General features: G+C 38.7%; 1 protein-coding gene and 1 long non-coding RNA gene across 2 annotated transcripts in view; one reads left to right on the top strand and one right to left on the bottom strand.

Annotated features, from left to right (window-relative positions):
- SERPINI1 (serpin family I member 1) overlaps nucleotides 1-23,319 on the bottom strand; it is a 71,539-nt gene that overhangs the window by 26,803 nt on the left and 21,417 nt on the right. The gene's annotated exons all lie outside the window — the stretch shown is intronic.
- Nucleotides 7,621-23,319, top strand: part of LOC115292048 — a 36,330-nt gene continuing 20,631 nt past the window's right edge. Inside the window, exon 1 of the long non-coding RNA XR_003908772.1 lies at nucleotides 7,621-7,675. This is a non-coding gene — a long non-coding RNA (uncharacterized LOC115292048). The remainder of the gene's footprint in view (nucleotides 7,676-23,319) is intronic.

Consider the following 23,319-nt stretch of genomic DNA (forward strand, 5'->3'; position numbering starts at 1 on the left):
AACAGTGTTAATCTCTCATAACAAAATCCTTTCAAAGGTATGCTGGAAAATACTATTTTTAAAAAGGCAATTGGTAGTCAAATGAACAAATAATATTGCTAATTCTGAGGATATTTCCAGGAAGAAGATATTTCCTGGTCCCCACCTTCATGGGGTTAAAAGTGTATACAGATCTGTATATAACGAGTTATTACAGATCATATTTGGTGAGTCGGATTTATCACTGTTTCATATCTTCACCATATATATTTTGGTCATGATTTTGAAACAGTTTACTCTATGGCTAAAATGAACAACTCAGGAAACTGCAGGCTCTGGCAAGGATGTGGAGAAATTGGAACCCTCTTCCACTGTTGGTGGGAATGTAAACTGGTGCAGTCACTCTGGAAAACAGTATGGAGGTTCCTCAAAAAAGTAAAAATACAACTACTTTATGACCCAGCAATAGCACTACAAGAAATTTACCCAAGCAATACAGGAGTGCTGATGCATAGGGGCACATATACCCCAATGTTTATAGCGGCGTTTTCAAGAATAGCCAAATCATGGAACGTCCATCAGCTGATGAATAGATAAAGAAGGTGTGGTTTATATATACAATGGAATACTACTTGGCGATGAGAAGGAAGGAGATCCTGCCATTTGCAGCAACGTGGATGAAACTGGAAGGGATTATGCTGTGAAATCAGTCAGAGAAGGACAGATATCATATGTTTTCATTCATATATGGATCTTGAGAAACTTAACAGAAGTCCAAGGGGGAATGGAAGGGGAAAAAACAGTTACAGAGAGGGTGGAAGGCAAACCATTAGAGACTTTTAAATACAGAGGACAAACTGAGGGTGGCTGGGGGGGGAGTGGGGGGGGGAAATGGGTGATGGGCACTGAAGAGGGAACTGGGTGTTGTATGTAAGCGATGAACCACAGGAATCTACCCCCAAAAACCAAGAGCACACTTTACATACTGTATGTTGGCCAACTTGACAAAAAATTAATTTATAAAAAAAGGATTTTAGTTATAGTTTTTAAATTGGATGGAAAGCTCATTAATTATTAAGCTATAAAACATAGAAGTATGTGTGTGTGCCAGTTTGTGTATGTGTGTTTTGAGTGTGTAGCATCTAAAATCTCTGGAGAATTAACATTCCATCTACAGAAGGACAAGTTTAGCCCAGTCATAAGATGACATTCCTGATCCCTGGAGATAATGCCAACAAAAAATTACATTATTATTGCAAAGAAAGAGAAGGAAGGAAGGTAGGAAAGAAAGAAAAGAAAGAAAAGAGAAAAGAATAGAAAAAAGAAAAAAGAAAAGAAAGAGTTTACTCTAGCTTACAGTAAACTACATAGGTCCAGGAAAAAAAATAATGGAAACCAAAAAGATATTTACAGGGTTTAAAATGAACCAGTGAAGTCAGGCATCTGAAAATATCGCTTTATCCATTTACTATAATTTGTAAAATTAATGCACCATGCAACTGGGTTGCGAACTGGCAGGAAAAGATCAGACACACCTGCCATGAGCCCCAGTTTATGCAGCGCAGGCTGTAGAGCCCTCGGGAAGTGGTAACCCAGAGAAAAAGCAGGGTCAGCACATCCTTGTGCACGTTTCCCTTATACACCGGCGGGTCAGATGGCGGCTCCCAGCGACGATCCGAGGGCAGAGGAGCCTGCTGTAATACTGTCTTTTACACTCAGGTCAACATGACCATTTCAGCTTATAGCAACAAACTGATGCTTCTACTTAAATGTGTATTTCTAACTCTCAGGCTTATCTGGTTCGTGAACCACGTTCTCTCGAGGAGAGGAAGTGTCAGTTCCTCAGAGGTCTCTAGATAATATTTCTGCCCTTTGGCGCACCAGTGTTCCTGCTGCCCTGTCTCCCCACAAACTGCACACACTGACCAGCACACACTGGGAACAGAATTTCCTCTTTCCTGCTTTGTCACTGCAGGCATCTAAGACCTGCACTGCCTACTCAGACAATTAAGTAGCTTACTTGTTCATGATCTTTAAAAAAAAAAAACAAACACTAAAACAACGTGTAAAGTGATACTGAGCAAACACATTTGGAAAATTGTATTTCAATTAGCAGGAGCATTAACGGTCCCTTTACTCAGCTAACAGATGCACACACATTCACCTAAGAGCAGTGTGCTTCTGCCAGGTTTGTAAGTCACAGTGACCTCATCCCTCCTGTAGTTGTTTTTTTTTTTATTTTATATTTTTAAAGTTTGTTTATTTTTGAGAGAGAGAAAGAGAGACAGAGCACAAACAGGGGAGGTGCAGAGAGAGAAGGAGACACAGAATCTGAAATGGGCTCCAGGCTCTGAGCTGTCAGCAAAGAGCCTGCTGCGGGGCTCGAACTCACAAACCGTGAGAACATGACCTGAGCTGACGTCGGATGCTAAATTGACTGAGCCACCCAGGTGCCCCCAGTAGTGTTTTAATTCCAACTTCAGAGAACTGCCCACTTAGTTTGTAAGTTTTTCATGTCTTGGGGCTCAGTTTTAGGTATCATTTTTTTGTCTGAGAAATCCCAAGCCCTGTTGCCACCCCTACCCCTCAACCCCTGCTTTTGGGTGAAGGTTTAGATCATTCTCCTTTGCTTAGGAAGGTAAGGCCCAGCCTGTATGTAATGGACACTCACAACTCACACTGTGGGAGACAGGATGGCTGCCTGTGGGAGGTCAAGTGCACTGTTGCAGAACAGCGTCCGGGGTGCCTGTGGCTCAGAGACTGGAGCCGGGGGCAGAGAACACGGCTCCCCTGCTCGCCTATGGACTTGGGCCATCAGTGGGAGGCTGCCGTGGCATCCTCCCTTCCTTCTGTCCTCTAGGGGACTCCAAGAAAAGGTGGAAGTAGAATAGGGGAACTTTCTCAATCTCTAGATTTGGATGAAAATTTAGCAGGTACCTTTCTTAGTTGAAAGAGACCTTAAGACATATATGGTATATAATACTTAGGATGGATGACTGTTTAGTAGAACTTGGAAATAGAAATCAGACTTAAAGGCACGTGCTGTTAATGAGAACACTACACTGCTGTGTGACATACCCTGCAAACCCAAACCTGGGTCTCGTCAACTCTCATTTATGTTATCTAGTGTAAGACCAAGAGGTTAGAGTCACTATATGGTAGTAGTATCTGTCCTTCAATAACACAGCTATTTGGAAACCACTGCATTGAACATGAATATCAAATTTTAGGTTAATAAAAATTTTTCATTCATGTAAAACAAAAACCAACCCATTGCCAACCAACACGCAATCCAGAAAACAAGCCCAAATCAATTATATTCATGAGCATTTTTATTTCCAAGTGAATGTACCATGAAGTAAATAAGCTGACACATGATGTATGACCTTTGGCAAATCACATGCCTTCTCTCAATCTTAGCTTCCTCTTTCATGAAATTAAGATGCCAATCCCTACTCCACACTGTTACTGAAGAAATAAATGAGATAGTGTGTGTTTAAAGCACTCATTTTAAGCTACAAGTTATACTAATAAATAACATTATCATTAGAAAATATGTTTCCTAAGTTTGTATATTTTCTAAGTCAATGAAGAGGCTTTGGAGCCAAAATGAGTATTTTATCATTGCTGCTGGCTCATCCAATGTAGCGCCATTAGCCATTCATTCAGCCACGATTGAAGGAAGCACCATGAAATTACCAAAATTTATAAGTATGGGATCTTGTCCTCAAGGAACTCACATCATTGTACAAAAGCATATAATCAATTATAGTTCTTCTCTTTTTAAGAAAAGAGATTCTTTTAAGAATTCGGAGTAGGATAAATAACCTTTTCAGAAAATGCATGCCTGTGGATAACAGAACATTACTTTCACTGACCAGGATACCCACTGGCCTCAGGGACCCCTGATCTATATGGCGGATGGACCAGATGCAGAAAGAAGCAGTGTATGGTGGACCTGCCGCTCCATGGTGTGTCCTTATGGGGGAAAGAGATGGCCAAGCCACTAGGCTTCTAGAGGTGTCCTGGAAAGAACAGCCGTGTGTCTGTGAGAGAGGGCTCTTCCCAGGGCAGCGAGCTGCAGCCACTGATCTTCATGTGACTTAAATCAGGAAACTCTTTAGTAAAGATTTAAAGAACTCTGTTCCGGTAACTCTATAGGTAAGTGATCTTTCCTTCTTTTAAAGGCAAATTTCCAATGTGCAAGAAAAATGACTTCTGCTAGCCTGCTCCAGTCTTTCTGATGCTGCTTACCGCACTCCCTGGTCTTTGGGGGAACTACTCTTTTTGAGGATTTCCCCACCCCAAAATCTCCCCTTCTTCTACCTTCAGAGTGGGGAGTGTTCTCCAAGGATCTATTACTGGCCCTCTTCTCTTCTGTGTAATGTTCTTCTCCTGTCTGCTGGTGAACTTCTCTCAAAGCAAAAATATTTCAACTATTATCCCTCTTCATATTATTCTCAAATAAATAAAAGGCTAGGTTTGGCTTTATTTTTATCTTAATTTCTGATGTGCATTGCAAATTATCTTGGGATAGTCTTAGTCTTTGACTCTTACCGGCACTTCAAATTCAAGGTGGCTCAAACAGGACTGTCGTATCAATCAAAGCCATTCTTTTCTTCCTTTGTTCGTTCGTTCCTTTTTTTTTTTTTAATGTTTATTTATTTTTGAGAGAGAGAGCACCAGCAGGGGAGGGACAGAGAGAGAGGGAGACACAGAATCTGAAGCAGGCTCCAGGCTCCCAGCTGTCAGTACAGAGCCCGATGCAGGGTTCAAACCCATGAACCACGAGAACATGACCTGAGTAGAAGTCGGCCACTTAACCAACTAGGCCACCCACATGCCCCTCTTTTTTTCTTCTTTCAACATCAAAGTCTTTGACTTCTTTCCATCTCCCTTTCCCTATGTTCAATGAGCTGTCAACACTTATTCCATACTGCACTCTTGATCCTTCTATCCATTATCCCACGACCATTCCCACGGCCATAGTGGCAGTTCCTCTTAATGCATTCTCAAGGATCCCACCAGTGATTTTCAGCCATTCTCTGAAGTCCGGGTTACTGCCCTCTTTAATCCAACATATGCATAACCTCCAGATGAATCGTTTTGATGCACCATATGAACAGGTATTTCTATATTTACAAAACCTCACAATTTTCCTCATGCCCATTAGAGTAAAGCCCAAAATCTTTAGTCTCACTGTACTGTGATCCAACTTGTTTCTATCCACTACTCCCCTTCAGGGATCCTGCAATTCTTGCCAGACTCCCTTTTGCAATACATATCCCAGAATTTCTCTCTCCTGTTGCTGGCTTGTGTAATTCTCTTTCTGGAACTACTTCAACCTGGCTCCATATGTTCAAATCCTCAAGGTTCTACTCTACTTCCATTTCCTTCATGAATACCCTCCTGGTTCTTCAGTTACAACAGCAATTTCCCCCTCCTCTGAAATGTTGGCACGTTTTATCTCTACCTCTCCAATAGCACATACCACTGGTTCCTTCTACAGATAATTCCGTACATGAGCCATCTCTTTTCTTGGGTTTTTTTTTGAAGGCACAGATGGGAGTGCATTCATCATTGTGAATCTTAAAAGAATCGGAATAGGCACTTAATGCATTACACATAGTAGGTACCAAATATATGTTGAACTAATATAACTTGAGGTGTAAAGGCTCACACATGCTGCATTAGAAGGAAAAGTAAGAGTAGCTGCTGTTTCTGAATTCTCAAAGCTAATTTAATCTTAGTCCACAGGTAGGAGCTCATTTCCATTTTTTATTCCCTTTGATAAAGTGCTTCCTTATCGAGTCTGAGATGGTCTTTCCAGACTGACAAAGTGGCACTGTCACCAATGCTGGCATAATGCAATTGCTGGACATGGGATGCATTACCAAACAAGAGCACCACCTTGAAAAATCACAAAAGGTGCCGCCCAAATGTTACTGTATTAACATTCGTCTACAAAATGCCGGGCCCCCACCATTAATCATAATCAACACATTCTAAAATGAATTACTATTACAAGGAGCATTACTTCATAGATTCATTATTTTCAAGCTACTGAATAAAATGGCTTTACATAAAAAACAAGGGGCTGCGGTACCGGAATAGTAGTAGATTGTACTATTGCTAGAAAAGGCAGAAGTAGTTGAGCTATGAATAAATTACCATTAACTCTTGCATCTCTCCTTTATGTTACCAGTGGCCACATAGGTTGTGGGCATGTACATGTGTGTATTCTGCTTTAGAAAACACTGTGTTCAAACAGGTCAGAGAATTAAGAGATGAGTGATCACAGAGCTAAAAGCTAGCACAGTAAGAAAGACTTTAAAAAAAACTGTCGCGGTAGTTAATGGTATTTATAGAAAGATGGATTATTCATAAATGCAACTTATTGCCTTTTTTGGATAACCCAATTATTTGAAAATTTAAAAAATGCTTTCATAATTATGAACTGAGAAAAAAACGAAAGTATTTTTTTGATGGTGAAAACAATTGCTGAGGAAGATCATTTCTCCAACAACAACAAAAAAAAAAAACAGTCAGAAAATAACTACAGAAGAGGTGCCTGGATGGCTCAGTTGGTTAAGTGTCCGACTTCAGCTCAGGTCATAATCTCACAGTTTGCGGGTTCGAGGCCTGTGTTGGCTCTGTGCTGACAGATCAGAGCCTGGATCCTGCTCTAGATTCTGTGTCTTCCTCTCTCTGCCCCTCCCCCACTCGCACTCTGTCTGTCTGTCTGTCTCTCTCTCTCTCTCTGAAATAAAAATAAAGAAAAGAAAAGAAAAGAACTAAGGAAAAAAAATACCTAAAGCAAAGAACTGTCTTGAAGCACTTTGGCCTATTAATTTTCATATTTTTGTATGTAGTTATTTTTTTAAATGTTTTTATGTATTTATTTTGAGAGAGAGAGAGAGAGAGAGAGAGAGAGAGAGCACACCTGAACAGGGGAGGGGCAGAGAGAGAGGGAGAGAGAGTGTCCCAAGCAGGCTTCATACTCAGTGTTGGAGCCGGATGTGTGGGGACTGATCCCACAATCATGCGATCATGACACCTGAGCAGAAATCAAGAACGGGTACTTAACCACCTGAGCCACCCAGGCACCCCACCTGTCACCATATTACACTGCGATGGGGGCAAAACTGTTTTATAAAAATAATATGTCTTACAATCACATAAAAGAATGAATGTATCAGTCACCTACAGGAATAAATATTTCATCATGAAAAGAAGGCAGTTCTTCAAAGTGGGTATGTTTGAATTTATGGTTTCACTACTTTTTCTTTTCTTCCTCCTCACCCCCACTGCCCCGCCACGAGGGTTAGCACTGGGTATTTGGAAACCATTGCTCTAAGTTTGCTTAGTACTAGTTCACCTGGTGAAATTTGGAATGGAAATTTGGAATTGTTCTCTGATTCACTAAGATAAAGGGTTGTCCTAGATCAACAGCAATGAAGCTGGAAAATTTGTGAAAGAATCTATCACACTCAAAAAAGGAGTTATTACCTTGTGAAACAATCTTTATTTTAGCAACCTATAATTTAGCAAATTTCCTCAACTGTAACATGCATAATGTTCCTCTCCACCCCCAATTTTAACTCTTCTGAAAACAGTGTACAAAGAGAAACCAGCCAGTCCTCAGATGCAAAGCTGTGTCACCGTGGTCATTTCCTGCCTAAGTGTCATCGCCTGAGTAAGTGTAAACTTTTGGCTACTTTCTTATCCTTGCTTTCTCAGTCAGCGTGTTTTCATTGGTGCTGACGCCCACAGTTAAGTTTTTGCTTAGACTTAGATCCAGAATTATCCTCTATACCACTGTACTCTATGGCGGCACTAAAAAGAAAAAAGCCACAGAGGCAGAGAACAGAGAGGAGGATGTAGATTTACTACAAGTGATGCAAGCATTTACCACCTGAGAAATGAACTGACTGATTTTCTTGTGAAACAGCAGCCAAATGTCTTACAAAGGATTCATGAATATAAGACCCATGTAATTAAATGAATTTGTGCAAGTAGATATATCTCTTGTCCTTGGGATATATACAAAAGAACTGTCTATTGGGTGCCAAGCGGCACAATTAGAGGCAGAAGAATGTGCCAAATCTCTCAGTATAAATCATAGCATTTTCAATGGCAGAGAAGGTGGATGACACACGCATGCTTTGTGGAGGACTGTTGCTCGGGTGCTATTCTGTCCATAGCTTCCTGATAACTTTCAAATTAGTTGTATCAATCTGTGGAGGGGTGTGGGGGTAGACTAGTCTAATCAGATGGAAATGGAGAGAACACACTGGTGTTCTTTAAAATGCTTTAAGATGATATTTTTAATCACAAAGGTGCTAAAAGTTTTGGTCAGAAAATGGATTATGAAGAGTACCATGTCATGTGCCTCATAAATGATGGCCAGAAGTGATTCCGAATAATGAAAAGAAGGCTCTGACTTAAAATCTCACCTATTAAGAGCATAATATGCTAGGTAGGGTACAAATAAATATACACCATTGTGCTATTCTTAAAAGAGCTTACTTTTTTCTCCTTAAACAATTGTACATTCTTTCTCCTCCAAAAAGATGTTATTAAATTGCGATGTATTTTAAAACCAAGAGACCAGAACCAAGGAAAGGAAGGCAGGAGGTTTAATTCTGTAATCACAACATCTATGAAATTATGATCCTTCCATCTTTCTTCTGCTTCTCCCCCCAGCTATCTAGTCCACTGTGGTTCTTTCCATGCTCTCTTACATTTTGCCCCAAAAAATCACATCTTTATGTTTTTTCCTATTCTACTGAATTAAGCAAAAAGGAAAGCTTATCAGCTATCTCTGAAAGTAGGGGAAAATGGCCAGGTAAAATCAACAGGGCAGAACTACGTAAAGAGTAAGCTACAGATATGTAATTTACCAGAAAAAATTATGAAAGACTTGAAAATGGACCCATATGATTACCCAGAGTGAAAAACTATGAACATACCTTTCCAGGATATCTGACTATGAGTTTGGAGCCCTTCGTCTTCTTTGAACAATGTTACAGCTCTCTAAGATAAAGATAATTGATAGTGATGCAAATAATTCTTGTATATAAAAATTGCTTAGTATACCTGTAAGATTGAATGCAATTGATTATTGCCCTGTGGATATTGACTAGTTTTACATCTATTATGCAAATGTGTTTCAGTATTCCTCATGCATCTATACATTCATTTGCTTTTTGGATTCTCTAATAAATTGGTGGTACTAACTTACTGATTCTCTTATTAGTTAATGAGTTAAAGAAAATCTTTGAGATTTGTTCATTTTATATTTGTCTGAGAGTCAAGATTATAACCTTTTAAAAATAATTATCGTTTTACTAATTTTAAAAATCCTTACAGTTGGAAAATTTTCTTTCCAAAAATATTTTTATGGGATACTCCAATAATCAGAGTGGGAAAGAATATTAGTTTTTTTCTTTATCACTGAATATTCCTTAATTATTGGTTGAATTAGTGCTATATCAGTGGTTCCCCAAAATGATTTTGTAGAACTCTGTGGCTTGGAATTACTGATCATGTAGCAGCTGGCACTGAGCTGGCTAGTGCTATAAGTTTAAAATTCTTGGGTATTTTCCATACACCCAAGTAGAAGGTTAGTCCTGTAAGAGTCTATGGTGGTCTGCTCATTTAGTACTGGAAATACTGAGAAATGAAGGGAAAATGTACTAACCCTCCCCAAAATTTCTAAAGTGCTTTGGTATATATGAATATATTAAGTCTGAATTCCATAGCATCAAGAGGAAGCTAATTGGAATAAAGATGAATGTGACTTAGTTCCTTTCTTTGCTGATACCCAAGGCTCCCAAGGAGTTTGGGAGTATTTTGGTACCAAACATCCTCTAACTAGTAGGAGGTAAGGTTATAAACTTTCAAGAATACTTCACAACAAAGATAACCTCTTGGGAAATTGTTTAACTTCATAAATAGATTATGAATACAAATATTTTCCCTTGTTAAGCTATAAGAAATTTCTAAAATCAAAACCCAAAATGCTCAGTTACTCTGTGTCCTTTGGAAAGTGAGAAAAATGCAGTCGGACAGAACTTTCTGCAATGACATAAATATTGCATCTGTATACTTATTCAATAAGCTACCCATTTGCCACTGTGGCTATTGGGTCCTTGTGGTGTGGCCAGTACAACTGAGAAATTTAATTTTATTTAATTTTAATTAATTCAATAGCCACATGTGGCTAGTGGGTATCATATTTGATAATGCAGCACTAGAGTGAGGCCAAATATATTTAGTCTTCATAACATTGGTTCTTGACCAACTAGCCAATAATACAAGTGTTTAAAATAAACACAGAACAATTAGAATGAAGTCCACAAAACATGTCTCCTTAATAAGATTTTTTATTTTGTTTATAAACATACTCCTTTTCTTCAAGAGATCTCAATTGATAAAGAGGCTCCATTGAGAATTCCAAAGGCTTTTGATTAAAGTGGGTGACAACTGGGAAAAATAAAATCAATGCCAACAAGCACCAGTGAGCTGGCAGATCCCAGCCCTCCTGGAAATGTGACTTGGACTTTCCATAAAGTGGTAATGAATAATCCTGTTTCGCACAAGCAGGGAGACTTTGTCCTTGCCAGTGAATGACTTTCTTTGGAATACAGTCAGGAGAGCTAAAGTGACATGCAAGCCCTAAGGCAAGATTCAGGGAGTCATTTCAGAGAGATGGGTTAAAAAGTCATCATCAATCAAGGTCATGTGTGGCTCAAGGCCATTTTGAAACTAAGCCAGGCATTAATGGTTTTAGCCTACCCATTAATACTTTAAGAAGTCCCTACTGATTGCTCTCCCCCAGCCTATGGGCTTAGCTGTTTGAAAGACTGCAGAATGTTCCTGCTGGAAACACCTTGACTAGATAGACCCTCATTTTATACATGAGAAATGGAGTCATTTGTACTGAACAGCTTCTTATATACAAAGGATGTTTAGTGAGCTACGATAGATGCTAAAAATATATATAAGTTTTAAATGTGAATGCAATCTCTAGAATTTAATTCACTCACTCAGTCAGTCGTTCAATAAATACTTATTCTTGATAACTGCATGTCAGGTCCTGTGCAAGGTGCTAGGGATACAGAGGATAACACGATGATATAAGATATATGCTTTTGTGGTATTTCCCTTCATGTATGAGGGATACGTTCTTTAAGGAGATCTCCAGCTTTTTATTCAGAGCTTTAAAAAAATCATTCACTAATGCTTGAGGGTATCCTGAAGGGCTGGGAATTGAGGTAAAATATCCAGAGAAATTATGTCAAGAAAAAATTCTCATAGAAGGACTTTCAGAGTGTTCAAAGCCATTTTTAAACTGACCTTAATGCACAGTCAGAACTGTAAATACAGTATAGAAATATCATGACACCCTAGTAGAGGACAGTACTCTGGGCTGTTAGCCACACATACCAAGGCTTCCCAGATACAAGGTATTTATACTAGTATTTATACTAAATTATATTTGGGTTATATTTAGTATTCCTGTCTTATTTTACGAAATCTCTGTCTCTCCCCTTCGTTTTACTATTTTATCTTTTGGCTGGGGTTGTTTTTCTCTTTTGGCTTTTACCTCTTGCCTTATTTCGTGTGAGGGTTTGAGGACATCCCTAAACGCTTCTGAGGTGAACTGCTTAGATTCACTTTGCATCAGTGTCTGTTGAGACCACACAAACTATTCTTATCTTGGCTAATAACTATAATGTTCTCAACACCCGAGTGCTCTTTTAGTAAAATAGTGTGGGCTCATGGGTTTCTGACACCAAGATGATTACAGAAGGATATTAATCTTAGTTTGAATTTTGTGAAATTGCCATTTTTGTTAGTCAAAGTGGTCAAATAGTGGCATCTTCATACGCTTCAACCTACTCTTTACTGAGAATTTGCTGTAGGGCAGGCTGAAGATTAGAACTTTCATTTGCTCTTTCGCTACTTTTTATTTCATGCAGTTGCTTCAGGATTTTGAAAAGTCATAATATCTCACATTTTTAAAATGCATACTAATTGAGAAAGCTGGAAAATATTTATTATGATTTTCTCTAAAAATTCTTTCACCTTGTGCTACAGAAATGCTAGAAACTGACAGAAAGAACTCTCTAACAGACCCAAAACACCAACCTAAATTAGGTGGCTCTTTCATGAAAAGAAAAAAACAAACAAATAAAAAATACTTGTGGCTTACTCACTGTACCCTGGGGAAATTAAGTTCCAGGCATTATTTTCTAGACGGTCTTTTCCAGGACTACAGACCATGGGGAAAATGAAAGTGAAAAAGAATGTGAAAAACTAATTTTACTGCTTTGTTTTTTTAATACTCCTATAAACTATAAATACAAAATTACCCTGATATTGACTAATACATTAATGCTGCCTGAAAATATCCACCTGTTATCTCTATTTATAAACCTGCCGCACGCACTGTAACAGGGGCATTTCTAAAAGAAGTTCGGTTTCCTCTTCCTGTTCATCACTGTCAGTGTCTGAAAAGGCAACTAGTAATTTTTATTGCATGGTGTGGGCAAACAAGTGAAACATTAAGTAGATATAAAAAGGCTCCATGAAAGTAGTCTGGTTACATTTCCCTGTAAATTTCAGAACCGCATTTACAATATAGTAACAGCTGTAGGAAGTGTGTAGAAAGATGATTAGGAGATCAGCCAATGTTAATGTTGAATAGGCAAAAAAAGAGAGAGAGGAAGAAGAAGAAGTTTGGGGTGTCAGTGGACTTCTCCACAAGACAGAGTTTAAAGCAATCTAAATAAAAATCAACCCCCATAGATCTGGAGAGACATGAATTTAATTATTTTCTTCTGAGTCTTCTAAGTTTTACAGTTCGCTCTGACAGGAAATGGTCCCTTATCAAACTTCTTACACAGCAGCTCAAGGCTTTCCCATGGTGGGCAGGTAAGATGGGAGGGATATTATATTGAGCACCAGTGCCCGCTGCCCTGGCACACCATGAGAGTGTGTTGCTCTCCTCAGTCAACCACTGAAAAATCGCACAAGAGACGTGGTGAAATGAAGGCAGGGATGTTGGTTTTTCATTTTCCTAACTTGGGGCTGCTTCTTACATGTCCCAAGCATTATTTAAGATAAAGCTAGTTGTGTCAGAGAAATTTCAGAGAATATTTTTAGGACTCCAAGATAGGTGTTAGGATCTATCCTGCAAATGACTTGCCTATAAATAAATTAGAATAAAATGAAATAGTTCTCTCAAGTTAACTTTTTAAAAAATACATACAGATAATTGGCCCTGCAGAGAATGACTGAATGATGGGCATCAGGATGGTATCAGCCTCATAGATTTTACAGTGAAATAGATCTATAGATCTATATTTTAAATATACAGTTATACTCCCAGTAAGAAAAAGGATGTGAGTCAAAGCTCAACTTGAGTTATGCTCAAGAGAGTCTACTCACATAGGATGGGATATGCTGTCATATTTTCTCATTTCTAGTGTTGAAATGTTCTCATTGCTTGAGAGTCTACATGTGAGTGTCTGGGAAGCTTGAAGACTAGGGAATTGTTAATAAACTTGAAGAATATGACAGGAATATCTAAGTTTCAAAATGAAAAGAGAAATTCTCCCTATAAAATAGATCCTCTGACATCAGTTTTCTCCCCAGAGACCAATTAACTCATGGTATTCTAGAGCCAAAATAATAATGTAATGGGCTACTCATCTATACATAATAACAAATCATTGCTAATCCTCAAAATAAGTTGGAAGGTGAGCCCAGAAACTGAAAGTTAGTGAGTTTAAGATATTTTTACCATGTTCACATGGTTTACTAAGGAGTCAAAAGCGGATCTGAGCTTTCATCTGAAGGCTCCAAATCCCATGCTATTTTTACTACCCATGCCCCAGCTGGATAAGACTTAGAGGTCACTTGGTCCACTTCTCGTATTGAATGCAGGAACTCCACAAGACCAACTCTGTTCAAATTCCTTGAGTGTGTGTATCAGCTTTGTGTTTGTGTATGTATATGTATGGAGGGGCGAGGAGGGACCTCTCAGTTTTTAATTGGATCCCATGCTGGGAAAGTATCTCATAGTTTAGGTGAAATCTCACTCCTTTTAACATACTGATCTTATGTTTGCCAAATAATGATACAATAGGCTTTAAGTAAAAAAATATTGATTAGTATCTTAACATGCTACATATTATACATTATAATAATTCAACTTTCTTAACTAGAGAAAGCTGTATTGGTAAAACCTTAACAGACAACAAAATTCAAAACATATGAAAAGGTTTATAGTGAAGATCTTCTATCTCCTAGCCCCTAGTTAGCCAGTTTCTCTGGGTGGAACCAACCAATATTATCATCCAGAGATCCCTTACATATGTATAGCATATACATTTCATCTTTTCTTATAGGAATAATAACATAATATGCATCCTATACACGCTGATTTGGAACCTCATTCTTTCATTCAGCAACACATCTTGGAAACTATTTGTTATCATTACATAAAAGGCTTCCTCATTTTTTTTTTTTAGCAGCTTCACAGTATTTTACTGTATGGATATGCCATAAAAAATTAGTCTCCTACCAATGGGAATTTAGATTATTGCAATCTCTTGCTATTACAAATAATGAGGTAAGGAGTAATGTAAGAAATATATCATTTCACAGGTGTGCAATGCAGGATAAGTTCCTCGAAGTTAACTCACTAGGTCAAAAAACCCAAGCACTTGTAATTTTGATAAATATTGCCTAACCACCCTCCATTGAAATTACATCATTAAAAACCCTAGGAATATACTTAGAAAGAAATAAGAAAGACCTAGACAGGGGCGCCTGGGTGGCTCAGTCGGTTGGGCCTCCAGCTTCGGCTCAGGTCAGATCTCGCGTTTGTGGGTTCAGGCCCCACGTCAGGCTCTGTGCTGACAGCTAGCTCAGAGCCTGGAGCCTGCTTCTGGTTCTGTGTCTCCTTCTCTCTCTCTGCCCCTCCCCCTCTCATGCTCTGTCTCTCTCCGTATCAAAAATAAATAAAACATTAAAAAAATTAAAAAAAAATCTATACAGAAGAAAAGTTGAAATATTGCTAAAAGGTTGGCACAAAAAGACTAGAATGTTTCATCTCCTATGTCATCTTCCTAAAATAAGGACAGATGAACATGTTGAATGACACCATAGGGGTACAGTCAGCAAGATCCAGGTCGTGAGAAACTCCACAGGACAACTTTTTCAGTTTCAACAAATAAAATGCAGGAATAAAGGCCGGAGTTGGGGAGGCAGGAAGCCAGTGGCTTTGAAGACTCTTGAGAGATACAGCGATAGGTTGGGATGCCTGACCTTTGTTTGGGCGCTGGTTGAAATGAGCAAACTTTAAAATGACGTCTGGTATTAAGAGACAATAGGGGAAATGCCTAAAATAAATGGAAATGTACACCTTGTTCTTAGACAGGAATATTCAATACCATAAAGATATCAGTTCTCTCTATACTACTCTGTACATTTAGTGTAATTTCTTTTTTTTCTGATCTGAGTTTTTTTCTTACCAATAGTGTAATTTCAATAAAAATAGCAACCTTTAAAAATTAGACAAGCCATTCTAAAGTTTACATAGAAAAAAAAACGAAGCAAAAATAGCAAAAGAAAAAAAATCGGGAAAAAATAATACTGATGAAATACTAAAATGCATTTCAACATATAATAATTATAAGAGGGTGGAGGGAAATATAATTTGGTATATGATAAAATTTGGCATGTCCAATCGGTGAGGTAAGAGATTATTCAGTACGTGCTAAGAACAGAATATCCATATATTAAAAAATAAAGAAGATGAGCACTTTGTACTTTAAATCAAAATAAATCTTAGATGGGTCAAACTTTAAAAGTGAAAATTGAAGCTTTAAAATTCCAGGGAGAAATCCTAGGAACATACAATGACCCAGGAGCCATTAAAGAAATGATTAATATGACTATAGGGGAAATAAAAAATCTGTACAGCAAAAATCACAGAGTGAAGTCAAAGAGAAGTGACAAACTGAAAAATCTTAAATTACAGATAAAAGGATAATTTTCCTACTTTATACAAGACCTCTATAAATCTAGAAAATCAAAAATCCTATAGAAAATTAGACAAAGGACATGAATAGATCTTTCACTAAAAATATATTTAAAAAGCTCTTAAACACATAAGAATATGGTCAAATCTTTTGATGATTACTAATTAAAACTACACTGAGGTACCATTAGTTACATATCAGAATGATAAAAGTAATATTAAGGCCTAAATTCTTAATTATTTAAGAATTATTTAAGGCCATCTGACTTGTAGAAAAAAATGATTGGAGCAAAAAAGCAATAACTTTCTAGAAGCTACAGAACATTCCTGTAATCTTTAGCCTATGTTATAGTTCTAACTCACTTATGCAAAGGTCACAGCATCAGATGATCCCTCTAATCCAGAATGCCATGGAAAAACTAGAGCAAATAAAGTCTTTAAGTTTTTAAAAATAGTCAAAAATAAAAATCCATAAAGATACACACTTTGTATTAATACTTGTACACTTGACTTGGAGGTCCCTACTTCAGAATGCTTACTTTTACTCTATATACAGTCCTAACATAAATTTTTGTTTTGATTTGGTTTCTCACCTTTAGTAATTACAAGAAAAAAAAAGAGAGAGAGAGAGAAGGTTTGCTGGAGACAGGCATATTGACTTTAGGAAGAAGCCACAAAAAAATGTTGGTCTACAGCAAATGAAAAACTATGTAGATCTAATACAAAGACTTAAAGCTTAGGACAACTTACTATAGGCACATTTCCTACGAGACTCATGGCATCACTACAGCATCTAGTGTTAGATATTCATGGATGCCCTTCATCCATCTCAAAAATAATTTTTACTCTGTTCAGTACATATGGAGGGAGGTATATGTTAGATAAACTACCCATAAGCCATCAGAAACAAAATCTTGGGATATTTACCAAGATACATTTTATTTGTCTAGAAAACTCAATTGTGCATATCCCTCCTTGGACACAACTAACTGTGATACCACTCTAGTTTAAACGAGAAATAATAAATTCTCATTGGTGTGCTTTTGTTTTTTACCCACAAGTCAGCTTTTCCAGGCTTCAATAATTCTGAATGGAATAATACCTAACTTACCTTGTAATTACTTACATAAGGAATAGCTTTGTGGGTTTATGACCTTATTGTGGAACAGGTCATATTTCAAAATTACTTGCCGTAACGTAATTATGTTAATGAAGCGAAATTACGGGGTCATGTTTGAATCTGCATGGCTGCGTAGTGGCGGCAGTCAGCGTCATCTGTTGACGGCTCTCCTCGGGGTCTCAGGCAGGGAGGCTCTCTGGTCAATTTTCTTTTTGCTTGTGGTTTTCTTTGCTGTTCTTCACAACGAACATGGATGGCATTTTAAAACTCAATTTGTTAATGATAAAGTTACTAGGCAACAAAAAGTGTCCTCAGAGGGGCGAGTTACTTTAAGACTGAGAATCTAGTATGATTAGATAGTGTGTGTGTAGCCTCTAAGGATCATTAATATCATTAATGTGAGGCAAAAGTCCCAGACTAAATGGCTTCTTGGGAAGTGTAATTTATTCAGAACGACATGACTTTAAAATGTTTTTATAACCTAATATTAAAAAAAAATAATAAAACTATTTCCCTAAATCAGCACTTCTCAGCGTAAGGTCTGGGGACGTCTGCTTCAGAACTTCCTAGGACACGATGAGAACACAGCGTAGGGGCCACATCACCAACCTCTTGAATCAAGAAATTCCAGACCTGGGCCCTAGTGTTTTTAAGAGATCTTTCGGGGGATTGTTTGATGTACTCAAGTGTAGATACCAACTAGGATATGCCTGTCGGTAGAACTGAGGTAAAAATAATGCAGTTGTGGTGTGAGAGGACGGGGAGGAAAATAGAGCGAGTGCTAATTAAAATGAGGCACCTCACAAGTTGGCTCATTTATCCCTTTTCAGTGTGGTGGGCTGTGATGTTCACGTTTGTTTCCAGGATGATTGCTGAATATTATTGACCTGTTCCCCAGACTGCAAGCTCCGTGAGGGCGGAATCATATCTGTCTCCTTCAGGACTATCTGGGCCTAGCACATTGCTTGGCCTGTCTGACCTCTATATTTGCTTAATGAATGATTTATATTATCTGCGCTTACAGATGAGCAAATTGAGACTTGCAGAGGGCAGGTAGCCGAAGAGCACCCAGTTTGTGAGCAGAGACTCAGGGCTGGTGCCAGAGCCCAGGCTGCTTTCCCTAGACAGTCCACTTTGTCATGAGGCGTTTGTAAATATCCTGGGGTAGGGAGGGTGGGGACCACTCAGCAAAAGGGGTAAGAGAGAGAACGTGCGACAGAGTATTGCAGTTTGAATGAAAAAGATTAGGCAGGCTTTCCTGAATAGGTGATTTCTGAACACAAGCTTTAAGGAAGAACCATGCATCTGATGACTGGAACCAGAGGCCAGGGATTAGCAAGAGCCAATGCCTGAGGAAGGAGTGTGTCTGTTTAATCCCAAGATCAGCCGACCCTGACCCTGACGGAATGGAGAGGGCCAAGAAGAGAGTGGGTGAAAGCCTAAGCAGAGTGAGCAGTGGAGGAATGGAAAACGACAGTGCAGGAACTAAGCAAAGACAGCCCTTTTGAAGAACAGAGAAATCTAGCAGTAGCTGGATGGAGACCGTAGTCAGGAGAGGGTCTTCTTTGTTTGCTTGCTTATTTGAGGTACAGAACAGGACGCTTGTCTCCTAGTAGCCATGCATTGAGAGAAGGGAGGTTGATGACTCAGGGGAGGGCATTGCAGGGGTGAGAGATTGCGAGGAGAGAGGATGAGAACTGTGCACAGGAAGGGGTGGCCTAACATAGAAGCCCAGATCATTCATCTATAGACACAGAAGAAAAGGCAAAGTATGTGGTATAGATGCTTTCAGGTGGGGAGCCGTGGTAGCAGGAGCTGTGGAATGTTGTTTTTTAAATTTATTTACTTTGAGAGATAGAGACAGAGCGCGAGCGAGCATGTGAGAGAGAAAAAGGGGGAAGGGTGTAGAAAGAGAAGGAGAGAGAGGGAATCCCAAGCAGACTTCACACTGTCAGGACAGAGCCCATTGCAGAGCTAGATCCCACAAACCATGAGATCATGAACCAAGCTGAGATCAAGAGTCAGATGCATAACTGACTGAGCTATCCAGGTGCCCAGACTGTGGACATTTTTTAATGAGTCCCCTTTTCTTCACAAAATAGGATGCTAGATCATTAACTAAGAACAAGCCAGGGAACAGGTGCTAGAGAACCTGCCTTCAGAACATTTTTCACTGTGTTTTCTCATATGTAAGCACTGCACTTGGTCTATCTGCTTAAACATATGGAAATATTTTACGCACATACCCTTGCCAAAGCAGTGTTACTCATCTTTGGTTAGAATTAGCTTGGAAAGTAAACTATGCAAGTAATGAATTTTGAAAAATAAATTAATACACATTGAAAACCTTCTTCTCTGCTCCCACTTGTACTGTAAATTTATTCTCTCAAAATTATTTCATGTTCTGAATGTCATTGAGGAATTTAGTAGATCGCTGAGCTGCACCCCAGAAGTGGGTTTCCAACCGTAATTTAATTGGAAGGGTTGTAACTAACTTTCACCATATGGGACTGCCAGATGTAATCAATGCAATACAAGTTTGAAGAAAACATTATTGAGTGTGTCTAAGCACATTTTATAAGCAATGAAAGCTATCATTGATGCAACAGAAATCACTCTAATGTCTTATAAAATTAGGGCATCAGTAGAATATATAAGTGTTAGAGGGTTAATGTAGATCAAGTAATTTTGGCTGAAAGCGCACTATTTAAAGACAAACATAAGTCAGATAATACAGGCATTACTCACCACTCCTCCACTCTACCATGTTAATTAATTTGTAAGGCTAACATGGCCTAGAGGTTTTATACTAATACAAATGATGATACAGTTGGAAGCTAATTTAATTGGGAACTTAATTTTTTTTTTTGAAAATCTGGGCAAACTCCTCCCCATTAAGTAGAGGCCCACAAAGACTTTAATCTGGGGCCAATGCATGGTTTAACAAACTGAAATGGCTACCACTGAACTTGCAGCTCTTTAAGACTTAAAGATGTTAAAATCCTTGGGGCACCTGAGTGGCTCAGTTGGTTGTGTCTGACTTTGGCTCAGGTCATGATCTCATGTTCGTGAGTCTGACCCCACACAGGGCTCTCTTGTGCTGTGTCAGCACACAGCCTGCTTCAGACCCTCCATCTCTCTCTCTCTCCTTGCCCTCCCCAGCTCATTCTCACCCTCAAAAACGAAGTAAACATTAAAGAAAAAAAAAAGGTGTTGCAACTCAGTCGCTAAGCAAGTGATGAATAAACTTATAACAAAACTGTGATCCCAAAAGTCTATTTTTCGAATATCTGAAGTCAGGCTTGGAACAATAATATCATACCTGAGTAAACCATTTAAGCAGCATTGTTTTCTCCCCCTCCAGGTTAGGCTGAAGAGGGCTTTTGTATAAGCAAAGGGTTCATCTGCACTAATTGTATATCAGGAGTAACTACTGTACTATTATTAAATCTTGCTCAAATACAGATGCATATATCCCAAATGCTACCAAAACAATGGCATTCCAAAGTTAAGGATTCAAGACTACCCACATTCAGAGAATAATCATCTGCTCTTATTCTCCCTGGACTTGGCCACTGTTATTTGCAGAATTGTTATGTATAAAACTTAAGAGTTAAAACTTTAAATCATCATGATGTGGGACTCATCCCCCTACACAGGCTGTTGAGAACACATGTGTGAAGCCAATGAAGGAAAGGCAGATTCAGATCCTTTGAACTGTGTAATCTTTGTTCAGATTAGATAAATTCAGAAGAGATGTTCCACTTTAATAATCCATAGACTTTAAGCAGATTAAGGATTGTAAAGCAGTCAAGACCACACGTGTGCATACAAGCGTACGCGCGCGTGCGCACACACACATACACACACACACACACACACACACACACACACACACCCTACACCAGTTGGAGCAAGCCTACCAGAACTGAAGAATCTCCTGCTGCCAGCTTATGAATTTGAGCGGAAGTGGTATGTTCAACCCAGGGGCCCAGTGTGGGAGGACTGGAGGCCTGGGTTCTTCTCTGGCCAGTTGCCTTCCACTGCCCTGGTGCCAGGATAGCTTGTGGAGTTCCGAAGCCAGGTAGGTGCATCTTCTCTTGACTTCAGTTATCTAGCTGGTGGCTGCCCCTTCTCCTACCAGAACCATTATGACTTTAGCAAGATCTGACTGAGGGCACCACCCAGAGGAATTGGTGAGGCTAGCCAGCTGGACCACAGGGGTATTCCGGCAGCATGGTTAACTTAAGCTTGCCAGTTGAAGCAGGATATAAGTAGATTCTAAAACAATCCCCAGAGCACAGTTAACACACACACAAAAAGTTTACTTTTAAACAGTCTGTAAGTGGCCTTTCACTGGTGGATGTGCACTGAATGTTTGCAGAGAAGTAATAAACAGGACCTCAAGGATGCTGGACTTCAAGGCCAATTCTATTGCCCTTGCTCCCATCTTTGGAGGCTGAGCTACTACCATTCCTGCTTAGAAGGATATTCCTAGCCCTTTCCACCTGGTTAACTTCCATTTCTCTTTCATAACTCACTGCAGTGAAGTCATCCACCCAAAAGTTATTTCCACATTTGTTTGTATGGTTCTCAGTTCAGTGTTTTGACTAGAAGATTCTAAACAAATGTTTGTTGAATGAAAGACAGTAACAGAGAAATAGTTACATTTATGGAATATGAATGAAAAGAAACTGGATGAAGGGTGAGAAATCTTGAACTTGAGTTCTAACTTCACCGCTCACTAAGCAGCAAATCTTTTACTCTTGCTGTTTCCAATTCTATTAAGTGAGAAAAATAATGCCTTCTCCATATTCTTTGTAAAGTAGTTAGGAGAACAAAGGGGCTAAAGTGAGAAAAATGGGATCTAACAGAACACCTGGACCCATAATGGGTAGCCTTGGGTAAATTTCTGCAATGGCTGCCATCTGTTTTCTATGTCAAGTGTGGATCAAAAACCTTCCCCATCTCTTAGGCTTCTTTTATAAAGGGCCATTCAAATATCAGAAAGTGCTGTGGCCCTTTTAAAATTTATTCTTAAAAATATTTTTTAATTTTAATTTTGAAATAATTTTAGACTTAGCAAGGATGTTGAAAAAACAGAGTTCCCATATACCCTTTACATAGTTATCCTGGATGTTACCATGTTACATATAACTGATGCACAATCACCAAAACTGTGAAAATAACTTTGATGTATTACTATTAGCTGATGTAGAGACTTTATTCAATTTTTTTCCAATTGTTCCACAATTTTCCTGGTCCTTGAGTATATCCAGGATTTCACACTGCATTTAGTTGTCATATCTCCTTAGTCTTTTCCACTGTTTTTTAAAAAAAGTATCTATGGGTGGATATATCATCCTATTTCTCATCATGTTATGGTCACTAATTCTAAAATCCACTGATTATTCTTATCTGTAGCAATTAGCACAGTGCTTGCCAAATGGTGATTTTTCTTCCATTATCCTTGTACATTCATTAATAGGAAGTCTACTTCAAGAAGGAGCTATCACTTTTCTCTCATTTACTTATTTATTCAAATTATTTATTTGCATCAGTATGGATCCATAGGTATTTATTGTATTTTATGGGTTATATAGTCCATTACTATCAGTATTTATTTTGCTTCTCGAATTGTCCTGGATGTGCTATGGCCTTTTTAGATGGTTCAACTCACACAAATCAATGCCTTGCCAAAAATCAATCTAGCTCAAGAAATGCCTGTTTGGAGATGTGGCATATGAGAAAAAATTAAAATGTATAGCTGGAAAAAAATGCCTGGAGTATCAAGGACACGGTGATCCAGACACTAGCAGTTCTAAAAATGAAGACAAAAATCCTATAAGGATATAAAAGTTCAGGGTACTGAATACCCTTGACATTTATCCTCTGGCTGAAGATTTACCCATCTGGCAACTGGTAAGAAGGGTGTTTAGGGACATTTGTATACCTGGTTCATCTGACTATACAGAGGCTGGCAAGAAGTATTACTTCAGGACACCTGGGTGGCTCAATCGGTTCGGCGTCTGACTCAGTTTCGGCTCAGGTCATGATCTCATGTTTTCGTGAGTTGTAGCCCTGAATCAGACTCTGTGCTGGGGGTGCAGAGCCTGCTTGACATTCTTTCTCCCTCTCTCTCTCTGCCCCTCCCAATTTATGC

Source organism: Suricata suricatta, chromosome 5, assembly GCF_006229205.1.
Source record: "Suricata suricatta isolate VVHF042 chromosome 5, meerkat_22Aug2017_6uvM2_HiC, whole genome shotgun sequence".
Lineage (NCBI taxonomy): Eukaryota > Metazoa > Chordata > Mammalia > Carnivora > Herpestidae > Suricata > Suricata suricatta.